The sequence below is a fragment of the Nerophis ophidion genome, linkage group LG23 (assembly GCF_033978795.1).
Source record: "Nerophis ophidion isolate RoL-2023_Sa linkage group LG23, RoL_Noph_v1.0, whole genome shotgun sequence".
Lineage (NCBI taxonomy): Eukaryota > Metazoa > Chordata > Actinopteri > Syngnathiformes > Syngnathidae > Nerophis > Nerophis ophidion.
Genome location: NC_084633.1, coordinates 6,452,465 through 6,463,210, shown reverse-complemented (window position 1 = coordinate 6,463,210; position 10,746 = coordinate 6,452,465). Strand labels below are relative to the sequence as shown.

The following is a 10,746-nucleotide window of genomic DNA, read 5'->3' as shown; positions in this document are numbered from 1 at the left end:
TTATGTTATTTACAAGTGAATTTAAATTTTTGACCACGACTGCATGTAGGCTGCATGTAAAAGTGTGTGTGCTGTGCTGTTCAAAATGCATTAATCTCTTGAGTCCTCATTAAGGCTTCATTTTCATGAACATGTCTAAGCCGTGGAATGCTATATGTCCTGTCATGTCACAACTGCATCGGGCCCACAGGTTAATGTGACCTCAATGAATGCAGGCGCTTCCTTCGACGATCATTTGCATTATTCATAGGCAGAAAGTCAAGATAGGCCAAACCGGGCCTGGTCGCCTGGGTTGGATCACGGGGCTTTCACGCAGATGTTCCTCCAGTCTCGATGGTGCTCTCCTGTGATGAGAGGGAATGGAAGGTAAAGGGCATTGCTGGAAGGCGGGAGCTTTGTGATGGCAATGAGTTTCTCTTGGGTATGTGTGTGGGGGCGGCGGGACATGTTATTTGCATTTTAGCACCTTGCGCTCTCTCATGCGATATCTCCCTCACTAATACCTAACCTGAATTAAGGGTTAATCAACTCTTAAGTCGCCCTGCAAGTGTGTGTTAATGAAAGGTAATTGCCATTAATTTGTTTCATCATATAGAAGAAGGTTACCATACTTAACAGAGCGCACATGTCATTTACACACTTTGTTTTCCTCTTCTTTTCATTTTCTTTAAGGCTTATGTAGCGGGAAGTTAATTGCAAGATGACTATTTTAGTGTTTTCAATTATTTGATAAGTACAAGTTCCTGGAATTAATGAATGAGAAATCGAGTGAGAGAAAAGGGTTAATAATTCGGAGTGGGTATTGTTTTGTTTAGTTTTTTTAAATAAAGGACATGATCATCACCAGACCAGGTTGTCAATGAAATTAGATTGTTTAAAGCAGGGGTCACCAACGCGGTAGCCCGTAAGGACCAGATGAGTAGCCCGCTGGCCTGTTCTAAAAATAGCTCAAATAGCAGCACTTACCAGTGAGCTGCCTCTATTTTCTAAATTGTATTTATTTACTAGCAAGCTGGTCTCGCTTTGCTGCACATTTTTAATTCTAAGAGAGAAAAAACTCAAACAGAATTTCAAAATCCAAGAAAATATTTTAAAGACTTGGTCTTCACTTGTTTGAATAAATTCATTTATTTGTTTACTTTGCTTCTTATAACTTTCAGAAAGACAATTTTAGAGAAAAAATGCAACCTTAAGAAGGATTTTAGGATTTTAAACACATACACCTTTTTACCTTTTAAATTCCTTCCTCTTCTTTCCTGACAATTTAAATCAGTGTTCAAGTAAATTGATTTTTTTTTATTGGAAAGAATAATAGAACAATTTAAATTTAATTCTTCATTTTAGCTCCTGTTTTTTTGACGAAAAATATTTGTGAAATATTTCTTCAAACTTACTATGATTAAAATTCAAAAAAATTATTCTGGCAAATCTAGAAAATCTGTAGAATCAAATTTAAATTATTTCAAAGTCTTTTGAATTTAATTAGAAATTTTTTGCTCTGGAAAATCTAGAAGAAATAATGATTTGTCTTTGTTAGAAATATAGCTTGGCTCAATGTGTTATATATTATAACAAAGTGCAGATTGGATTTTAACCTATTTAAAACATGTCATCAAAATTCTAAAAGTAATCTTAATCAGGAAAAATTACTAATGATGTTTCATAAATTATTTTTTTTATTTTTTCAAATAGATTCGAATTAGCTAGTTTTTCCTCTGAATTTTTTTCGGTTGAATTTTGAATTTTAAAGAGTCGAAATTGAAGATAAACTATGTTTCAAAATTTAATCTTCATTTTTTTTGTGTTTTCTCCTCTTTTAAAAAGTTCAGTTGAGTGTTTTTTTCTTCATTTATTCCCTACAAAAAACCTTCCGTACAAGGAAAAAAAATGTACGACGCAATGACAGAAAGAAATACCAATTTTTTAAAATATGTATAGATTTATTTACTCCTCTCTGAGCTGCAACCTTATCGTGGTAGAGGAGTTTGCGTGTCCCAATGATCCTAGGAGCTATGTTGTCCGGGGGCATAAAGCCCCCTGGTAGGGTTTCCCAAGGCAAACAGGTTCTAGGTGAGGGATCAGACAAAGAGCAGCTCAAAGACCTTTATGAAGATGAAAAACCATGGACCCAGATTTCCCTCGCCCGGACGCGGGTCACCGGGGCCCCCCTCTGGAGCCAGGCCCGGAGGTGGGGCACGATGGCGAGCGCCTGGTGGCCGGGCCTGTTCCCATGGGGCCCGGCCGGGCACAGCCCGAAGAGGCAACGTGGGTCACCCCTCCAATGGGCTCACCACCCATAGCAGGGGCCATAGAGGTCGGGTGCATTGTGAGCTGGGCAACAGCCGAAGGCAGGGCACTTGGCAGTCCGATCCTCGGCTACAGAAGCTAGCTCTTGGGACGTGGAACGTCACGTCACTGGGGGGGAAAGAGCCTGAGCTAGTGCGCGAAGTCGAGAAATTCCGGCTGGATATAGTCGGACTCACTTCGACGCACAGCAAGGGCTCTGGAACCACTTCTCTCGAGAGGGATTGGACCCTCTTCCACTCTGGCGTTGCCGGCAGTGAGAGGCGACGGGCTGGGGTGGCAATTCTTGTTTCCCCCCGGCTCAAAGCCTGTACGTTGGAGTTCAACCCGGTGGACGAAAGGGTAGCCTCCCTCCGCCTTCGGGTGGGGGGACGGGTCCTGACTGTTGTTTGTGCTTATGCACCAAACAGCAGTTCAGAGTACCCACCCTTTTTGGGAACACTCGAGGGAGTACTGGAAAGTGCTCCCCCGGGTGATTCCCTTGTCCTACTGGGAGACTTCAACGCTCACGTTGACAACGACAGTGAAACCTGGAGAGGCGTGATTGGGAAGAATGGCCGCCCGGATCTGAACCCGAGTGGTGTTTTGTTATTGGACTTTTGTGCTCGTCACAGTTTGTCGATAACAAACACCATGTTCAAACATAAGGGTGTCCATATGTGCACTTGGCACCAGGACACCCTAGGCCGCAGTTCCATGATCGACTTTGTAGTTGTGTCATCGGATTTGCGGCCTCATGTTTTGGACACTCGGGTGAAGAGAGGGGCGGAGCTTTCTACCGATCACCACCTGGTGGTGAGTTGGCTGCGATGGTGGGGGAGGATGCCGGACAGACCTGGCAGGCCCAAGCGCATTGTGAGGGTCTGCTGGGAACGTCTGGCAGAGTCTCCTGTCAGACAAAGTTTCAATTCCCACCTCCGGAAGAACTTTGAACATGTCACGAGGGAGGTGCTGGACATTGAGTCCAAGTGGACCATGTTCCGCACCTCTATTGTCGAGGCGGCAGATCGGAGCTGTGGCCGCAAGGTAGTTGGTGCCTGTCGGGGCGGCAATCCTAAAACCCCTTGGTGGACACCAGCGGTGAGGGATGCCGTCAAGCTGAAGAAGGAGTCCTATCGGGTCCTTTTGGCTCATAGGACTCCGGAGGCAGTGGACAGTTACCGACAGGCCAAGCGGTGTGCAGCTTCAGCGGTCGCGGAGGGGAAGAGTTCGGGGAAGCCATGGAAAACGACTTCCGGACGGCTTCGAAGCGATTCTGGACCACCGTCCGCCGCCTCAGGAAGGGGAAGCAGTGCACTATCAACACCGTGTATGGTGCGGATGGTGTTCTGCTGACCTCGACTGCGGATGTTGTGGATAGGTGGAAGGAATACTTCGAAGACCTCCTCAATCCCACCAACACGTCTTCCTATGAGGAAGCAGTGCCTGGGGAATCTGTGGTGGACTCCTCTGTTTCTGGGGCTGAGGTCGCTGAGGTAGTTAAAAAGCTCCTCGGTGGCAAGGCCCCGGGGGTGGATGAGGTCCGCCCGGAGTTCCTTAAGGCTCTGGATGCTGTGGGGCTGTCTTGGTTGACAAGACTTTGCAGCATCGCGTGGACATCGGGGGCGGTACCTCTGGATTGGCAGACCGGGGTGGTGGTTCCTCTCTTTAAGAAGGGGGACCGGAGGGTGTGTTCCAACTATCGTGGGATCACACTCCTCAGCCTTCCCGGTAAGGTTTATTCAGGTGTACTGGAGAGGAGGCTACGTCGGATAGTCGAACCTCGGATTCAGGAGGAACAGTGTGGTTTTCGTCCTGGTCGTGGAACTGTGGACCAGCTCTATACTCTCGGCAGGGTTCTTGAGGGTGCATGGGAGTTTGCCCAACCAGTCTACATGTGCTTTGTGGACTTGGAGAAGGCATTCGACCGTGTCCCTCGGGAAGTCCTGTGGGGAGTGCTCAGAGAGTATGGGGTATCGGACTGTCTTATTGTGGCGGTCCGTTCCCTGTACGATCAGTGCCAGAGCTTGGTTCGCATTGCCGGCAGTAAGTCGAACACATTTCCAGTGAGGGTTGGACTCCGCCAAGGCTGTCCTTTGTCACCGATTCTGTTCATAACTTTTATGGACAGAATTTGTAGGCGCAGTCAAGGTGTTGAGGGTTTCCGGTTTGGTAACCGCAGGATTAGGTCTCTGCTTTTTGCAGATGATGTGGTCCTGATGGCTTCATCTGACCGGGATCTTCAGCTCTCGCTGGATCGGTTCGCAGCCGAGTGTGAAGCGACCGGAATGAGAATCAGCACCTCCAAGTCCAAGTCCATGGTTCTCGCCCGGAAAAGGGTGGAGTGCCATCTCCGGGTTGGGGAGGAGACCCTGCCCCAAGTGGAGGAGTTCAAATACCTAGGGGTCTTGTTCACGAGTGAGGGAAGAGTGGATCGTGAGATCGACAGGCGGATCGGTGCGGCGTCTTCAGTAATGCGGACGTTGTACCGATCCGTTGTGGTGAAGAAGGAGCTGAGCCGGAAGGCAAAGCTCTCAATTTACCGGTCGATCTACGTTCCCATCCTCACCTATGGTCATGAGCTTTGGGTCATGACCGAAACGATAAGATCACGGGTACAAGCGGCCAAAATGAGTTTCCTCCGCCGTGTGGCGGGTCTCTCCCTTAGAGATAGGGTGAGAAGCTCTGCCATCCGGGAGGGACTCAAAGTAAAGCCGCTGCTCCTCCACATCGAGAGGAGCCAGATGAGGTGGTTCGGGCATCTGGTCAGGACGCCACCCGAACGCCTCCCTAGGGAGGTGTTTAGGGCACGTCCAACCGGTAGGAGGCCACGGGGAAGACCCAGGACACGTTGGGAAGACTATGTCTCCCGGCTGGCCTGGGAACGCCTCGGGATCCCCCGGGAAGAGCTAGACGAAGTGGCTGGGGAGAGGGAAGTCTGGGTTTCCCTGCTTAGGCTGTTGCCCCCGCGACCCGACCTCGGATAAGCGGAAGATGATGGATGGATGGATGGATAGATTTATTTATTAAAGGTAAATTGAGCAAATTGGCTATTTCTGGCAATTCATCTAAATGTGTATCAAACTGGTAGCCCTTCGCAATAATCAGTACCCAAGAAGTAGCTCTTGGTTTCAAAAAGGTTGGTGACACCTGGTTTAAAGGATTCTTAAAACCAGGTCCAGTCAAGATTAAGTCCAGGTCAGGCTCAGCAAAACACACCTTCATTTATTTACCCTCGAATTAGGGAACACAAAATCAGAATGCATATAATCTATAAACAAAATTACATTTTCAAAATAAGCATTTGAGAACTTCCCATTTAATTTGATGTTTTTTGGCATCATAATCGGTTTCAACCATATAACCTTAAGTAAAAAAAAATGTTGAATGAATGTTTTAAAGAAAGTAGTACCAAGAGAATATCTATTTTTGGCCTTAAAAATAAACCTTTTACCGAGTACAATAATTATATTGATTAAAGTAACAGAAACCACATCAAGCTTCATAAACAAACCAATCCTTTAAACACATGTTTTCAACTTCCACCCAAAAGGAAGACACACTATGATAATACCAAAACAAATGCAGGGTGGATTCAGACTTCTGACAACAAAAGCAGCAATCATCTGACTCTGTCATATTTCATAGTTCTAAAATTTTTCCGGTGGGTAAGAAGTTTTAAATGATTTTAATTTAAAAATAACAATTTTGCAGATCGATAGTAGTTTTGTAGAATAATTTCAATATTGTATCCCACGACAAAGGGCAGTCAAAAAAGTCCTCCCATTTTCAATATGTGTTATATGGGGCAGCCTTCAGAGATTTCTTTATTATATAAAAAACATATACTTTTCTATTTATTTTAGTTCCTTTTTGCCATTAGAATTTCTTATTAGAGTTTAACAAACTAATTTAATTGAATTTGAATTGAATTGAAATATTTATTTCAAACCTGCACAGTACAACTAAACACAGTTTTTGTTTTTTTTACATGTTGGCAAAGATATTTATGCAAGGCTTGAAAAGGGGTTGGATGAAGCAGCTGCTTATAATAGCCCAACCCCTCTCACTAATTCCACATTTGACATAAACAATATAATACAAAAACAATACTCTATAAACAAAACAAGAAAAACTCCTGTACACTAACAATACCATGAGACGAGACAAAACACACACACACACACACACACACACACACGCACACACACACACACACACACACACACACACACACACACACACACGGGCCCAAACACTCTCCGACCATACACCTGTCTTCCATCGCTCGGTGCTGAGGGCATCACTCTCTTTCCTCATCGTACTTCTTCAGTACTTCTTTTTTAAACAGTGTTTTAAATTGAATCATGCTAGAACACGTTTTTAACTCGCCCCTTAAGTTGTTCCACAGACTGACTCCACGCACTGAAATGCACATTGATTTTAAAGTGGTTCTAAATTCAGGCAATTATAATTTGTTGTTTCCTCTTAAACTGTAACGATGGTGATCATCTCTGTCATGGAATAGGTTCTGTATATTGGATGGTAGAGAGTTTTGGGATGCCCTAAACATAATTTGAGCAGTTTTAAAATTGATCACATTGTTCAGTTTAAGTTGCTTTAAGTTCATAAATAGTGGATTTGAATGATGTCTGTAGTGAACATTGGAAACAATCCTGATGGCCTTTTTCTGTAGAGTGACTAAAGGTTGTAGATGTGATTTATAACAATTTCCCCAGACTTCAACACAATAGGTTAAATATGACATGATAAATGAATGATAAAATAACAGCAGAGCATTGGTGTTCAATAAATGACATGATCTCCTCATCATTCCAACATATTTAGCAACTTTTTTCCTCAGGTAACTTATGTGAGGCTTCCATGAGATATTTTCATCTATTACTACTCCTAAGAAATAATTTTGATGAACATATTCTATTGGTGTATCATCAATAACAATCCTGATCGGTATATTACTTTTGCGAATGCTAAAGAGCATTATTTTGGTCTTCTCTAAATTCAAAGACAATTTGTTCGCATTAAACTGAGTTTTTAACTTGATCATCTCAGTTACAGAAGTCAGAAGTTGCTTCATGTCGTCACCTGCACATGTAATTGTTGTATCATCAGCAAAAAGGATGAATTTCAGCAGCGTTGATACTTTACATATTTCATTAATGTATATTATAAAAAGTGTGGGTCCCAGTATCGAGCCCTGAGGAACTCCACAGGTTATGTTCATCAGTGTAGATTGATGTTGGTCCATCTGAACAATCTGCTGTCTCATTTAAGTAGCTCACTAGCCATTTCCCTGCCAATCCCCTTGTGCCATAGTTTTCCAGTTTATTTACCAAAATCTGGTGGTCAATGGTATCAAAAGCCTTTTGCAGGTCAATAAAAATTCCTATAACAAATGTATTCTTCTCGATACCATTAGTAATGTTCTCTAATAAATTAATTAAAGCTAATGAAGTTGATCTATTTTGTTGGAACCCATATTGACAATCAGATAATAAATTGTGCTTTTCAATGAAGCCGCGAAGTCTATTATCGAATATTTTTTCCAATATTTTTGATAACTGTGGCAGAAGGGAGATGGGCCAGTAATTAGTGAAGTGATGTTTGTCTCCAGATTAGAAGATGGGGATGACTTTCGATAGTTTCATTTGTGAAGGAAATTGTCCAAGTCGAAAAGATAAATTGCAGATGTGTGTGAAGTGTTTGATGATTTCTTCCGCTACGTTCCGGACTGTCCTCATGTCGAGGTCATAGATGTCACGTGATGTTTTGTTCTTGCTTTTCTGAATGACCTCCAAGACTTCCTTTTCGACAGTTGGAGTAAGGAACATCGAATAAGGATTTTTTTCAATAAATTCCATGGGCTGTTCATCATCAATTGGTATTTTTTTTGCCAGCTTAGGCCCAATATTAACAAAAAACATATTGAAGCCGTCAGCAATCATTTTCTTGTCAGTTATGATTAGGTCGTTCTCAACAAAAAACTCCGGATAACAAGGACTATTTGAACCACGCCCAATAATTGTATTTAATACCTTCCAAATTCCCTTTATATCATTTTTTCTTTTGGATGAATAGTTTGGTGGTGTATTCTTTCCTGCTTGCTCTTAATATGCTGGTTAATTTATTTTTATATGTTTTGTACTTTTGTTCTGTTTCTATGGTTTGTTGCTTAAAAAAAGTCCTATATAAATAATTTTTCTTTTTGCAAGCTTTCGCAAGCCCTTTGGTTATCCATGGAGTTTTTTTGGAGTTACTTATAGTGCATTTTTTGATGGGGCCGGGAGACAGTCTTCCCAACGTGTCCTGGGTCTTCCCCGTGGCCTCCTACAGGTTGGACGTGCCCTAAACACCTCCCTAGGGAGGCGTTCGGGTGGCATCCTGACCAGATGCCCGAACCACCTCATCTGGCTCCTCTCGATGTGAAGGAGCAGCGGCTTTACTTTGAGTTCTTCCCGGATGGCAGAGCTTCTCACCCTATCTCTAAGGGAGAGCCCCGCCACACGGCGGAGGAAACTCATTTCGGCCGCTTGTACCCGTGATCTTATCGTTTCGGTCATGACCCAAAGCTCATGACCATAGGTGAGGATGGGAACGTAGATCGACCGGTAAATTGAGAGCTTTGCCTTCCGGCTCAGCTCCTTCTTCACCACAAGGGATCGGTACAACGTCCGCATTACTGAAGACGCCGCACCGATCCGCCTGTCGATCTCACGATCCACTCTTCCCCCACTCGTGACCAAGACTCCTAGGTACTTGAACTCCTCCACTTGGGGCAGGGTCTCCTCCCCAACCCGGAGATGGCATTCCACCCTTTTCCGGGCAAGAACCATGGACTCGGACTTGGAGGTGCTGATTCTCATTCCGGTCGCTTCACACTCGGCTGCGAACCGATCCAGTGAGAGCTGAAGATCCCGGTCAAATGAAGCCATCAGGACCACATCATCTGCAAAAAGCAGAGACCTAATCCTGCGGTCACCAAACCGGAACCCCTCAACGCCTTGACTGCGCCTAGAAATTATGTCCATAAAAGTTATGAACAGAATCGGTGACAAAGGACAGCCTTGGTTTGAAAATCTGTTCGACTTACTGCCGGCATTGCGGACCAAGCTCTGGCACTGATCGTACAGGGAGCGGACCGCCACAATAAGACAGTCCGATACCCCATACTCTCTGAGCACTCCCCACAGGACTTCCCGAGGAACACGGTCGAATGCCTTCTCCAAATCCACGAAGCACATGTAAACTGGTTGGGCAAACTCCCATGCACCCTCAAGAACCCTGCGGAGAGTATAGAGCTGGTCCACAGTTCCACGACCAGGACGAAAACCACACTGTTCCTCCTGAATCCGAGGTTCGACTATCCGGCGTAGCCTCCTCTCCAGTACACCTGAATAAACCTTACCGGGATGGCTGAGGAGTGTGATCCCACGATAGTTGGAACACACCCTCCGGTCCCCCTTCTTAAAGAGAGGAACCACCACCCCGGTCTGCCAATCCAGAGGTACCGCCCCCGATGTCCACGCGATGCTGCAGAGTCTTGTCAACCAAGACAGCCCCACAGCATCCAGAGCCTTAAGGAACTCCGGGCGGACCTCATCCTCCCCTGGGGCCTTGCCACCGAGGAGCTTTTTAACTACCTCAGCGACCTCAGCCCCAGAAACAGAGGAGTCCACCACAGATTCCCCAGGCACTGCTTCCTCATAGGAAGACGTGTTGGTGGGATTGAGGAGGTCTTCGAAGTATTCCTTCCACCTATCCACAACATCTGCAGTCGAGGTCAGCAGAACACCATCCGCAACATACACGGTGTTGATAGTGCACTGCTTCCCCTTCCTGAGGCGGCGGACGGTGGTCCAGAATCGCTTCGAAGCCGTCCGGAAGTCGTTTTCCATGGCTTCCCCGAACTCCTCCCATGTCCGAGTTTTTGCCTCAGCGGCCGCTGAAGCTGCACACCGCTTGGCCCGTCGGTACCTGTCCACTGCCTCCGGAGTCCTATGAGCCAAAAGGACCCGATAGGACTCCTTCTTCAGCTTGACGGCATCCCTCACCGCTGGTGTCCACCAAGGGGTTTTAGGATTGCCGCCCCGACAAGCACAGACTACCTTGCGGCCACAGCTCCAATCAGCCGCCTCGACAATAGACCATTACCTCCGGATGAACATTGAACATGTCACGAGGGAGGTGCTGGACATTGAGTCCGAGTGGACCATGTTCTGCATTTATATCTGACGTTTGAAAAACAGAATCCCAGTTTTGTTTCGCTAAATCATTTTTAAGTGCTGTTAATGATTGTTCTGTTGTGGCTTTTTGATAATATTCACTATTTACAGGTTTGGATGTTTTGCAGTTATTATTGTACACCATGAACACCGGTAAATGATCACTGACGTCACTCACTAACAAGCCTCCAGTTACAGTCTGATCCACAATGTTACAGAA

General features: G+C 45.2%; 1 long non-coding RNA gene across 1 annotated transcript in view; it reads right to left on the bottom strand.

Moving 5' to 3' along the window:
- Positions 1-10,746, bottom strand: part of LOC133541475 (uncharacterized) — an 87,869-nt gene continuing 77,123 nt past the window's right edge. The window contains exon 4 of the long non-coding RNA XR_009803888.1: positions 1-344. This is a non-coding gene — a long non-coding RNA (uncharacterized LOC133541475). The remainder of the gene's footprint in view (positions 345-10,746) is intronic.